General features: G+C 32.0%; 1 long non-coding RNA gene across 1 annotated transcript; it reads right to left on the reverse strand.

Annotated features, from left to right (window-relative positions):
- Positions 1-2932: 2932 nt before the first annotated feature.
- On the reverse strand, positions 2933-5706 carry LOC149558894 (uncharacterized). Its single transcript, XR_016352484.1, has 2 exons — positions 5455-5706; positions 2933-3226 (listed from the first exon to the last, which is right to left on the reverse strand). It is a non-coding gene; the product is annotated as an uncharacterized LOC149558894 (long non-coding RNA).
- Between the last annotated feature and the right edge of the window lie 8672 nt (positions 5707-14378).

Consider the following 14378-nt stretch of genomic DNA (forward strand, 5'->3'; position numbering starts at 1 on the left):
TGTAAATTGGATCCTTCATCTATCCAAGTGAGTATTTCTACTATTAGAAATTTATTTAGATATTTTTTATTCATACTAATATCTTAAACACTTAATTTGACACATAGTAATGGCAATTGTTACAATTTTTTCTATCAAACTTTGTATTAGTTTTCAAAACCTTGGTGCCATATGAATAGGTAACTTTCCTTAAGTGTGTTAGCAATTATTTTGAATTTAAACTAGAAACAACATTAATCTAATGGCTATCTCATCAAGTCTTGAGGCACCAGGTATGCTCTTTTCTGATCAGTTCACTATGAGCTATAGGAAAGGTAAATCTCCTTGAATAACTAAAGAAAAATTTTATTAACACATTTTAGGCATCCAATATGTATAAGTTAATGTGTGACATACCTTTGAAGTTGATATTACAAGGTGCAAATATTTCATCATTCGGTCTCAACCTTTGAAGTTTTTGTTTGCTAATCAACCATCCAACATTGCGGTAAACTTTTGAGGTTTATAAGTTTTCATCATATTCACAACTACCACAGACATCCTTTGCCTTGAATTTATATTTTAAAAATGAAGTAACATTTGTTGACGATGACATGTTTTTGAGAGCCAAATAAGTTGCTTTTCAATGCTAATATCCATATCTAATCTATAGTGAATTGTCATTGAGTTTTATCTACTATCAAATTTTAGTTTCATAAAACTAAGATGTCTTTTGATATTCCACTATATGATCTCCATAATAACACGAGAGAGAGAGAGAGAGAGAGAGAGAGAGAGAGAGAGAGAGAGAGAGATCCTGATTCTGGTTGGATTTAGATTCTAACACCAATGGGATTCTGTCAAGATTTTGGACAAGCATCTAGAGGAATCCATAGTCATCTACGGCTATTAATGCCCAAAAATAGGTTCTGCATGCCATTATTAAAAAAAAAAAACTAAAAAGAATCTAACCCTAATTTTGACCAATAAAGCATGTATTTGGCCATTTGATGATCATTCATTCATCTTGCATGAAATTTTCATAATTTTTGCTTTGCTCTATTGCTGTAGCATTTTACTTTGAAGGTGAATGCTACATACACCTAAGATTTTCATCAAAGGCTTAAGGTTCATTGGGTAAGGCATATTTAGTGGTCAAAGGTAAGTAAATTCCTATATGAAGAATAATACCTACATAAAGACCCATAAGAATCATTTTGATCAGTCCATGAAAGTAATGTAAAGATCACATGAGGCTAGAAGAAATTACTACTTTAGAACTCACTACTATCTTATTAACTGTTTAGTAGCAATCTAGAGCCAAAAACTGTGAAGTTGATGATGGTGATCACTAGTGATGGTGACAACAAAGAGTCAAAGACCATAGTCCAATTACACAGAAGATTATCGGTGAGGTTAGCTTTGACTAAAAGACATAGTGAGGACTCAATCCCAATAAACTATCTAGTGACGCCCAATCCAAGTAGAGGAGCAATTGAGGTGAGACCTTGTTACACCTAAGGATAAGCTTAGTTGGGCCTAATCCCTCTTGTGATTCTTAAGTTACTAGTTTGGATTTGGCTACATCATTCTACCAAGTTATTTTGGGGACGAGTATGTTTTTGGTGCATCCATACAAGAGGCATATAAAAATCACAAATATATACATTATTTAACCCAAAAATAGGAATTTTAATTAAGTTCATATATTATAAATTTTACCATATAAAATATATGCATTTTCAGCCTACAAAAATATGGTATGCAGAACCTATTTTGAACTGTCAATGCATCAAACTTGAATATGAATCTTAAATGAATCGTATATGAGTCCAGGGCTCCAAGGAATCACTAGTAAAAAATTATATATGTGATGAATAGATGGGCTTGTGTGTGTTCCTATTCATGCAAAGTTATTTTTGTTGTGAACAATTATGTGTGTACTTTTTCACATAGTTGTGTTTGAACTGTTGTGTGAGCTAGTCATACTGGTTTGATACTTGATGAATAAATGAACACACACACATGCACACATCCACGATACTAGAACCTATTCAAAAGAACTTTTTCTGAGTCTAGGAATCCAAATTTGAAGCTGAATCTGAATCAGAACTAGGGCCAGCAACTTAGTTTATAATTACAATTTTCCAAAATTGAGGTACTTCTAAGCTCTCCAAAACTATGATCTCGTGTGAAGATCATATGAGTGAATTCTATCACATACCCCAATGGGTTTACTTATGCTAAAGGATGAGCACATTAGTCAAACATATAAAATAACCAAACCTCAAAAATAATTGTTAACCTTTATAGAAAAATAATAATAAGACATGTATGAGGTGAAAAAGCCAAACAAGTTAAGGGAAACACATCAACTTGATCTAATTCACTGTAAATGTGAAATACACCTTTGTGTTATCTTTGCAATGGGGATATAGCTCTACATCCATGAAATGCAGACATGACAATATGATGAAGTTCACAAAACATGTAGAAAGATAAAATAATTTCCTAATTATTGGAGTTGTTTTTTTAAGCAATAAGGCCTTTATATATTATGACAAGGTGAAAATATTTCATCATTCAGTCTCAACCTTTGAAGTTTATATTTGCTAATTAGCCATCCAACATTGTGGTAAAATTTTCAAGTTTATAAGTTCTCATCATATTCACAACTATAGAATTCATCACATCATTTTTGTATAAAGAGATAGACATTCTTTGCCTTGGATTTACATTTAAAAAATGGAGTAACATTTGTTGATGATGACATGTATATTTAAGCCATTTAAGCTGCTTGTTCATGATAATATCCCTATCTAATCTACAGTGAACTGTCATCAAGTTTTATCTACCATAAAAACTCAAATTCATAGAACTGAGATTACTTTTGATATTCTACTATATGATCTCCATAATAACTAGAGAGAGAGAGAGATATTGCATGCCAATAAAGGTATCAATTTTTCCCCTACTATGGTTAGATATTTCTCAATTATAATAACTTACATTGCAAAATATTGTAATCTCCCAATTGAAGTGTGACATGCAAATTTGAACCTTCACGTATGCCTCATGAAGAATTTAGTACAGCATGACTTATCAACTCCAAACAACTCCCAGTCCTTGATCACATATTTCCAAAGAAGAATTTAATCTTTGTTCCTCACTTTTAGAAGGTTGGGTTCCATTTGGACTAACAAGAACTGCCCCTCTATAAGGTTGTCCTGTTGTCGGAGTAGCCCCACTACAATAGAACAATCCCTAGCTTAAATCATCTATAACATCTACAATTCACCAAAAATATCTTGAGACAACTCTATTATCTAAGACAGTGAATATAAAAATTCTAGGGATAGCTTCTCTTTTAAACTTGTATTAGCTTTGTCTCCAAACCAATTCCCCATCGAAGGTCTTGACTTGAAATATTAGCTCATACCAAAATGAGCCTTTTACTTTACCTCAATAAAAGAGTTGATATTTGCATGGAATTTGGTCATATGTAGGATTTTGGCTAGCTACTATACTCCAACTAGCATTTGATGTCTATTCTTTTAGCATCTGATATGATCTTCAAAATTGTGGGCCTTCTTACCCATTAGTCATATAGCTAGAGGATTATAGGTGGTAGTTGAAACCTTCACGTGGAGGAATATCATTAAAACACAAAAAGAGAAGGTGAAGTATATAATTTTTTTAAAATGCAGTTTCCTTTTGTTATATGTATATTAAGTTACTATTTTCCTGATGGTTCCATTTGATGAATTATGGGATTTCAAACACTGCATCAGATGTAAGCCACCCATAATTCCTTGATGAAATGAGGGAGAAGAACAAAAATAATAAAGGAGACTTTTTTGCCTCACTAATAGTGATCCTCTAATTAGAAATATGACTGAGTGTAACAGCCCATACCCAATTTAAATGTTGTCTACTCTAGATGCTAAAATCTGTACACAAGATCTGACCCAGAGATGTCAATTTGGTGAGGGTTACTACATAGGTAGGTATGGTAAGGACATCATCCTTAATTACCTATACATAGACACAGTGAGAGAATACTAATTTTACCAATAATCCAAAATGTCACTTGTTTGGAAAGTTGGAGTTATTATTGATCAATCTGACAATGATGATATATATATATATATATATATATATATAAGAGTTATTATTGATCAATCTGACAATAATGAGATATATATATATATATATATATATATATATATATATTGGCATGTAAGATAACTTATCTCCCCCAGGTTACACAAGCAAGCTCACAAGGGTTTAGGAGGAATGATTAAGATTCATTTTGAAGAGTATACTCCATAATAGAAAAAACTGATATGATACCCAGAAAACTGAGTTGGACACCCTTAATTCCTAGCAGATGGAAGAAATACTAGGAAGAAATATGAGTGCAAGGAGTTAAAAAATAGCTGTGTTGAAAAAAATCTAGAAAAACAATTAATACAATAATGAGAATTTTCAGCAACTATTTATTTAAGAAGACTGAAGTTCATATAGGTATATGTTCAAGAGAAATTTACAGCACGAAAGAAGAATTTTTAAAACAAATACAGGGGAACCTATAAGAAAATTTGCTCCTCCTAGTGAGTTATGGCTTTGGCACCCATCTCCTCTGTAGCTACAAATTCGTATTCCCCAATGTTTGCGTTGTGGATTTCTTCACCCTGCGATCCCTTCTTCATGTGCAGGTCCTCCATTGTTTCAATTTTCTCTTCTTAAGTTTTTCCTGCTACCCCCAAATTCTTCCAAGTTTAGAATGTTTATCCCATTTACAGAGTGTTTTCATAAAAATTAAATGCTCTGCTATTTTCTGAGAATCCCCCCTCCAATTGATGATAACGCATACCATTAAAACCCTTACTTTAGTTTTTAGGTTATAGTGACATTTGTTTTATATTTATTTGTGGGATGGATGGCACATGTTTAAAATGAGAAAAGCATTGCTACAGTTGTATAAATAATGAATAGACAGGGGCATGAGTTACCTGATTCTCAGAGATCCAAGGCGATCTCTTTGTTTTTTATTTTGGAACTCTGGTGCGATGGAGATGACATCTCATTCGTGGCTGCCAACATGGAAGGAGCTAGAGAACAAGAAGAGAAGGGAGAGGTGGAGGAGGTCCATAGCAGCCAAGATCTACCGGGGGTTGTGGATGTATGTGAACTATAAGCTCCCCAAGCACTATGACAACACCGAAGTGCTCAAATCCCTTATGTCCGAGGTTGGTTGGATCGTCAAGGAGGATGGCACAAATTATCACAAGGATGATAATTAGCGGTGGCCCTTTGGGGTAGATATAGCTCTTCACATGAATGTGTAGTGTAGATGGCGATTTTTATGGCTAACGGAATCTGACATTAGCTTTATCAATGTGGAATTGCAGAAGGGGTTTGTAAATGAAGAAAAGCATAAAGCTTAAAGCACAATGATGCCGTAACTTTTACCTGTATGCATCGAAATTCCACAACATTTTCGAAGTGTCTTCCTAGCCCGTGCCAAAATATGAGCTTTCGATTTGCGTATTGTCCATCCATGAAAATATTGAATCTATTTCTTGTCAGATGTTGTAATTGTGTGCCCTAGTAGACCTGCATTCGAAAAGTGAAAGTATATGGAGAGCACGCAAAAATATGCTTCCAGCGGCTCTTGGCTTCACAAGCTTTTCTAATCATGCCTCGTGAGTTTGTGACATTATTAACCCTGTAGAAGGCATACCAAATCTTCATTACTATCTTATTTAAAAAGACCAACTATTATGGATTATTTTATTTTATTTTTATTTTTAATTTATTGAAATAATTTTAGTATTACTTTGTCCTAGACATAGAAGCATCCATATATCACATTAAAAGATGATTATATAAATATATATATAAATCTAAAAGTATTTTATCCTTTTAATTAATTTCACCTTATTTGTTAATTTTTAAGATTAGTATTGTTTAGCATTTTATTTTTAAATGTGCGATGTAGATTTTTAAAATTTTAGCTTTGACAATATGTTATATTTTAATATTTTTTTATAGATTTTAAGTCTGAATTTAATTTTATGTTTTTAGTTTTAAATAATATATTTGAAATATTATTAGATATTTTAAAATTTAATTTATTTAAAAATTTTATTATATTTAGATTTATTTTTTATAAAAATAATAATAATTTACTAATATTAAGTTTATCGTTGAAATAATGGAAGCATTGCTGTAAGGATTTTCTTTAGTTATTATAATTTCCGTTGTTCTGTTATACATGTATCTAAAATGTGGAAGGATACAAAAGGAATGAGAATACTTTGACAAAATGTTTCATTATATGTTGTGAAGAATCCTTATCTTAGTTTATCAGTACTTTCTTGTTGACATGTAGCAAAGAGTCATACTCAAGTTAACAAACATATAAATCAAGCACTACATACAACTTAAATTGGTTAGTTGTACATAATTTTATTGCTTTTCCTATTAATGCGTACAATTTCCAATAAATTGCATTTTCTTCCATGTTTCATGTACTTTATAGTTAGTTTCAAGATATATTATATAATTATAATAATTATAAATATTTATTACAATGTAAGTTGTCCATTAAATATTAATGTTTAGTTTTATATATATAAAATATTCAGTATAAATATCCTTAAAGAATGTTAGTCTGATAAAATATATTTTTGTTGATTGAGACATTTGATTATAAATATTTGTTAAAATAGATGACATGTAGCTAAAGTATTTGATTCTTATTGATGTTGTTACATGATAACTATTGAAGTGAATGAGTAGCATATATAATGAACTTATAATTGTTTTCTATTAAAGGAAAACATATTTTGGTATTGAAGGGACCTAAAACGCTTTCACATCATAGCATTTAAGTCCAAAGATACCATCTGCAAATTAGAGTGTGGACAGTAATAAAACATGAGAAATAAAAGCAAGGAATAAAACCTTATAGATTTTTCAATAGATTATCATTATTTTAAACCAAAGCTTTATTAATGTTGGGAACCTATTTTATGATGCTATCAATGGGAATGATGTCTTTATCCTTGCTATGAAGCCTAGTAGTTAGTATAGGAATGGAGCTAGAGGATCCCTAGGATTAACCACCAGCATCTTCAAGTTCATGCTATTAGTAGGGAAATCAAAGGTACTATTTCATAAATATTGAATAGCCTCTACCTAGGAATTTGCATTAAGTGCAATTGGGGTGATCTTGTGATCATTTCTAGCTCAATATTGGTTGAGAGAACATTTAAGGAAGTCAACTCATAATGAAGTATTGATAGGGAAAAAACTCTAATAGTGGGAAATAAAAGTTATAAAAAAGTTAAAGAGTGTATTACTATGATAAAAATTCATTGATCATTCATTTAGTAATTTGTTTGGGTAATTAATTATGAGTGACCAATTGTTTAGTAATTTATTAGATCATTTATTTAGTCACTTATCTTTGTCTAACTTTTTTATTTTCTTTAATGACCAAAGTAGTCATTTATTTAGTCACTTATAAATTACAAACCATTACTAGAACTTGGTCAATTTTAGTCATCTGACTAAAACTTTTAGTCCTGTGACCAAAAGTTTTAATCACGTGGTCATTTATTTGCCAAAATTCTACCAGTGACTATATGTACAATTTTTTCTATGATAGGCTTATTGGACAATGAATCTAAAATATCAAAAGCATCAGTAAAAATATCTTTGATCTCATGCAAAACCTATTTTTGCTTATGCTCTCTCTTGAGCTTCTCTTGTCTAGATTTTCTTTGTAGGGCCCTCCTAGAGTATCTCCATTTCTCCTTCATCTCAATGAAAAATGTAGGCATTGAAGATGGTTCATTTGTAAGTTCATCTTTCTTCACCAAAACCTCGTCTTGTGATTTATCATTTGATTCTTTCTCTTTTGACTCTGCAACAAGTGGGGGTACAACAGATGTATCTTGTTGTTTCTCTTCAATGGATATAATCTTAGCCTTATGAGATTTATCAATCCTTACCAATATAGGATTTGAGTATGGAATTGATGTATTGGTGGATTCTTGTTGCAACTTCTCTATATCCTCTTCAATTAGTGGATTCACATTTAGGTATATCTTCAATAGTCACAAAGTCCTGTTGACTCTCTTTCTCTCTTTGTGGAGGACCGGTACTTGGTTCATTGACATGTTTAGTCTCTTGTGTGTCATCCTGTGTTGTTTCATCCTTCTCTTCCATTGTTCTTTCCTTCTCTTCCACTGTTTTAGTGGTCAACCCATAGATTGTTTTCCAAAGTAATTTACTTTGGGTTACCACCTCTTCAACTTGATTTCTCACAATATGAAAGGCTATTTATTTAGGAGCAAATCTCCCTTTGTAATTCTCTATAGCCTTATTAATTATCTACTTATTTAAATCAAGCATAACTTGAGCTAAAGTAGCCTCTCTAATTTGCTTTTCACTCATCAAACTGAATTTCCATTTTTGCTCAACTCTTTCATATAAGCTTGTAGGTATAGAGTTAGTAATCTCCAATGGAGTAGTCTTAAAAGTAGTCATCATATCATAAATAGCTTCTTCAACATTATTCTTATCTCCATTATCTAACTTATCAAAATCAATATGAGGAAATCCAAATAAATATGTATTATTCTGTACATTCTCACATAGATTTTTAATATCAGATGAGGGATTGTGGCTTACCACTTTGAATTGACTAATGTCATCAGCTTTAGTCTTCTCATCATTTGATTGGTCTTGGGGCTTGTATTTCCTCTTCAATTTCTTAGCAAGCACGCTTGGCTCTATTGTATCATTTTTTTCATTTTTCCTTTTGTAGATTGAGCTTCCTTAGCTTGTGCAATGGTAGCCCTTGTGCTTGACCTTATCAAAGGTGTAGTTGGCTTATGTTATTTCTTCTTGACTATCTTCTTTGGTTTCTCTACTTTCTTTCATTGTGTCTTCCTCTTCTTTCCTTTTTCTTTGGGTTCTTACTCAACTTCCTCTTCATCCTTTGAAGCTTGATCTTCACCTTGTCCTTATGTAATCTATAGAGGTCCTTGACCTTCTTCATCTACTACTTCTTCTCCTCCTTCTTTTTCACCATTTTTTTTGTCTTCTTGATGATGGTGGAAGTTTGCAAGCGTATAGTAATCCTTGACTTAGCTTCATCATATTTTCTTAATGATGTAGCATCCTTGTCAATTTCTTCTACCAATAGTGTAGTTATGGTTGTTGTTGCCTCATCAAGATTTACCTCGTAAGGTAATGGTCTCAACCATCTAACCCTTGGAATAGCTACTTGAACATATGTATAGTCAATGTGTACTAGGAAATAAACATTATTATAATGTTGCTTCACTAGAGATATTGGAATTATTGATCTTTGCTCCATTGATTTCTTAAAATCTTCAAAGTAACTAATCATAACTGGATCAAAATTCTATCCAATTTTCTCAATGAATTCACCTATTTATTGAGTGATAGATTGACTAGTCTTCCATACTACCTTTCCAAATGTAGGAAATGTGTTTTGTACAGTTAATGAGTGAGCCAAACTTACATGAGGAACTCTTTTCCTCTCTAATAGCTTTAAGATTTTTTGATAGTTGTTGAAGCTATAGCTCGGCTAGGTCATAGGTATGATCTTTGTTTACAATCTTGTAACCTAGGTCAATGACAATGCATGACACATTGTTAGTCGAATCGACTGGTGCAATCTGTGCGCTATCACACACACTGTAAATGCAATAATAGGGTGTATAATTGTATCAATTTACATTTCCCTCTTGTTCTATATTTCTCCAGTATTCTTTTCAATTTCTTCCTTTGCATCATGCCTTAATGTCTTTGGTCTATCAAGGGTAAGATACCTTGTTACCTTGGAGATAATTCTCTTTGATATTCTAATAGGTCCATTCTCTAACCATAGTTGATTGTCATGAATTTTTCTTAATACATCTTGATCCAATATGTTTTATATGCCTGAGGAAAATCTAGGGCACGCGTTAACCCTTTTTGTTCTATGATTTTGTACTCTTCCTCCAAAATTCCATTCTCACACAACTTCTAATAAGTTTCCCTTATTTCTAGATCACCAACCTCTCCAACCTTGCACATATAGCAGCAATATCTAACATCCTAAATCATTAATACCTTTGGTGGAGTCATTGGAAATGCACCAGAAGGATCTCCTTTGTATGAAATCTCAATAATAGCATGAAACGAAGGTTGAAGAACATCATTGTTAATCAATTGAACATTAGTAACCTCTTTACCTTCCTTCCTAACTCACGTAGATGAACTCACAGCCATTTTCACTTGCTAGGGTTTGTAAAACACAAAATAATGTAGCTCAACTCAAGTGAAATACCTTTTGATTCAATGAAAAATATTGTGTAGCACTTGAATCTCATTTGTAGATGTTGGAATCTCTTTCTCAAATTTCCTTTTTGCTCTTTGATCTTCTGGTAAATGCAAATCACCCAAAAAAATTAACTAAATAGCCTTAAAACCTTGCAATTAATGCTTAATGCATTTACAGTTGTAAGCTTGGTCGCTATAGGATTTTCAATACACTCAGTCGACATAGCTAGCTCAAAAGTCACTACAATACCTCAATATGCTATATTTACTACAATTCTTCCAATACTTGGTAACAACACATAAAATATCATAACAATAGATTGTCTCTTTCTTCTAATCACTTCATTGCATCTTAATACATGTAGATAAATCATTTTCATTACTTGTAAACTGAAACATGTAAGTATGCATCACATCCATAGCATGATATAAATCAACACATAACACAAAATGTTTTGGTTACCCATAAACCCTCCAATGAGAAGGTAAAACTAGGGTGGGGATGACACCTACAACTCTTCACTACTGCAACAATAATGTGTGGCCAACTATGGCTACAATTTTTTTATCAAAAACTATGATCTACCCTATGAAAGGTCTCCTTTGTTAAAGGCTTACAAGACTGTTAGGTCTTACCTTGACTAAAGGATTTAAACTCACAACTAAGTAAGTACTCTATTAGGAGATTTACAAAAGTCTATTAGGACTAATTTGTTAAGAGATTTACCCTGTATCACCTATCAAAATAATTTAGTACTTGATCCTTTGATTAGCACCTCTTTGCTAGATTTTAGATCTCCTCTTTATAGTTTTTATCTTGATCCTCCTAATCTAATATATCTTCTCTAATCTCTCACTACTTTTCTTCTCAATTGTTTTTTTTTTATCAACTGTTTCTACAATGCTTATCCTTCACTTAAACATCTTCTCCATCATGAATTCCTTCTCACCTTCACATGTGATACTTCCCTTCATATCATAATGGCTCCCTCTTAGGGTTTTCTCTCTTAAATAGGCATCTAGAGATGATATTAGGTCATAATCAACGGCTTTGGTTGATTGATATTGTCACCTAATACTTCCCTTTATCTAATTAGATGCACGTGTTTCATAGGGATGTGTAATATAACTGGATCCTCATCTCTTAATATTGAAACATAATGTTCATGTCAGCCAAAAATGATTTACATATAAGCTTGTGCCGTTACAAACATCTATGTCATTGACTGGTCACTCAACATCAATAGGCTTCTGATGCTCGGCCTTAACTATGCTTTGTCTATTTTTACTTGGCTTTTGAATGGCTTGGCACCTAAATCACTCGACACACACTATTTTCTCAGCACCTTCTATTTTCTTGGCACACATTGACTACTTAGCACCTACAAGTGCTCAACACTAACTATTATTTCACTCAACATGTATTGTCTAGACACTTATGCTCGGCATGCTCTATGCACTCAGCCTAAGTAATGGCTCGATCGCAGTGATGACCAACCAACTATGCTAAATAATGACTAAGGGTTTCATCACTACTTTGTCAAAACCATAATGAGATTAACAAAATCTACTTCTTCTAAAAATAATTACATTTTTCTGTAGTGCATAATTATTTATTTCATTATTTAATGCTAATTAAGTCTTTGACTTCTATGCTGCTAATTTTCACCTCTTAGTCAAACTAATTGATCAATTTGGTCAATCCTTATCATGTAGCTAATTAATTCCCAATAGCTTATCTATTTATTTCATTTCTAACCTATTAAAGTCAAGAAACATATTTGCATTGTTATTATCTCAGTCGACACAAAATTTTGAAATCAAGTGACCAATTTTACCTTATTTTCATCGCCATCAAATAGTCTTTTCAAATCTTAGTCATCCACTATTTGTAAGAATATTTTAATATGATCTTCCCATTGAAATCCTAAAATCTATACAATCATCCTTGATTTCTCATTTTTTCTAAGCACAATCATTGTTCATCTTTGTGAATTGGTATCGTTAATTTTAAATCCAATATTGCAACTTGAATAAGAGAAAGACAATGGAGAGCTATTTTCAATTTAATGCAATTGATTCCATATGATTCATTGATTTCTTTGAATATGATTTGCTTTCTATTATTTATTATTTGAAGGTAGGTTTATGCATTGAATTGAATTTTATGGTTGCTCACTTATTTAATGTAGTTTTAACCCCAATTCATGATATTGATATTACTAAGACTACTATGATTCAATGACTATTCAAAGCCTAAAATACTATATATAGTGTGTAATAACTAAGTTAAGGATGTTGTCAGAAATTAAAAATGAATATAACTTTGGGTATTTGTAATTATCTTAACTATAGTTGCATTATTCTTCTGGCTACCTATAATAAGATATTTTTGACTTGAATATAAATAATCCTCAATAAGGTATAATAGTTGAATAAATGACATAGTCATATCCATTTGAGGATTCATTCAAGTCACTTATTTAACATATAAATAAAATATTTTTCCAAGTACTCTCCTAATATTGGTAGATTTAAAGTGCAAAAGATGTATATTGTTCTCTTGGTTATTGACCTTCTAATAATTTGCAAACTTAAAAGCAGTTTCTTTTATTGTACAATAAGTTATATCACCTAGGAAAAATATTTTAGGAGAGGATTAGTGTATAAAGGAACACCAACGCACACATGTTTCATGGGCTATCATAAGGCTAGGGAATCTAGAGTTAACTAGTTGAGATCTAGGTTCATAGGTCCACACAATACTCATATCATAACAAAAGGTTGAGTGAGGTAGATGATAAAGTACCAAATTTTAATCCAAATAGATTATCTTCAATTAGTCACTTTTGAGGAAACTTGCATCCATGCACTCAACTAAAATATCAAGCATATTTATACAATAAAGCCAAGTACATTAGGTAGAAACCTATTGGATACAATCATTCAATTGTATGTTGTCTTTGATGTTACAAAAATTTTAGGTGTATGGTGAGAAAATTAGTGTATGTGAGCTCACTCAAAGTCAAATGATGCTTTAGTGTAAACCAAGTTCAGAGAAAGTGTCTACCGAGCTCACTCTGGCATCTTAGGAAAGTTTGCAAGAAACAAGTGTTAACTGAACTCACTCAGTTACCAAAGAGAATTCACAAGAAGATAGTGCCTACCGAGTTCACTTGGTAGACAAATTAAAGTTGGCATGGAACCAGTATTAATTGAGTTCACTCGGTTACCAAAGGAAATCAGTTTAGGATGCAGTGTTAATCAAGTTCACTTGGTTAACACAAGAAAATCATTTTTGAGTTATTGTCTACCATGCTAGGTTGGCTAAAGAAGGATTTTCTTGTTTTAGCATATTGAATTGGATGAATTAATTTGATTAGTTCTAGCCAAATGAAGGGATGAATATTAATTGTTTTAAGTTGTATTCAAAATGACTTGACTAAGTAAATGGTATAAGTATAAGGTCAAGTTGAGGATTAAAAGAACGAGAGTGTGAAAGAAAAGAAGATGAAAAAAGTAAGTGAATTGGAAGGATAAGCAAAATCTCCTTATTGAGCAGCAAAGATTAATATGACCAAGGAGGATCAAGTATTCAAGCCATAATTGAGATTTGAATCAGCAAAGATAGTTGCATCAACAATCATGTCGAGGCATTGTTACTTTCTAATCATTGTAGTAGTGAATGAAATCTCCTAATAGAGTTAGCCTAACAACTATTTTTTAAACCCTCTAACAAGGTGGCATTTCTAGATTGAAGTGTCTAAAGACCTCTAACAAGGCCACTCTTAGCAGGGTGAACTAAATCCTTTAACAAGGTCACATCTAATAGTGTATTTTGTAACCTTTAACAGGACTAGCTCCTAATAGGGCTCATTTTAAAAGAGTGAAAATTGTAACTAATTTCAATTGGTGGTTTTCCCAAATTGGTTTTCCATGTTAAACCTTAGTGTCTCTTGTGTTCATGTTGTTTCCTTTATGTGTATGCAACTAAGTTAATTAAGGTTAAAACACTAAGCATCTTAAAAGGT

The sequence above is a fragment of the Cupressus sempervirens genome, chromosome 5 (genome assembly GCF_028749045.1).
Source record: "Cupressus sempervirens isolate cs-2001-9-10 chromosome 5, ASM2874904v1, whole genome shotgun sequence".
Classification (NCBI taxonomy): domain Eukaryota; kingdom Viridiplantae; phylum Streptophyta; class Pinopsida; order Cupressales; family Cupressaceae; genus Cupressus; species Cupressus sempervirens.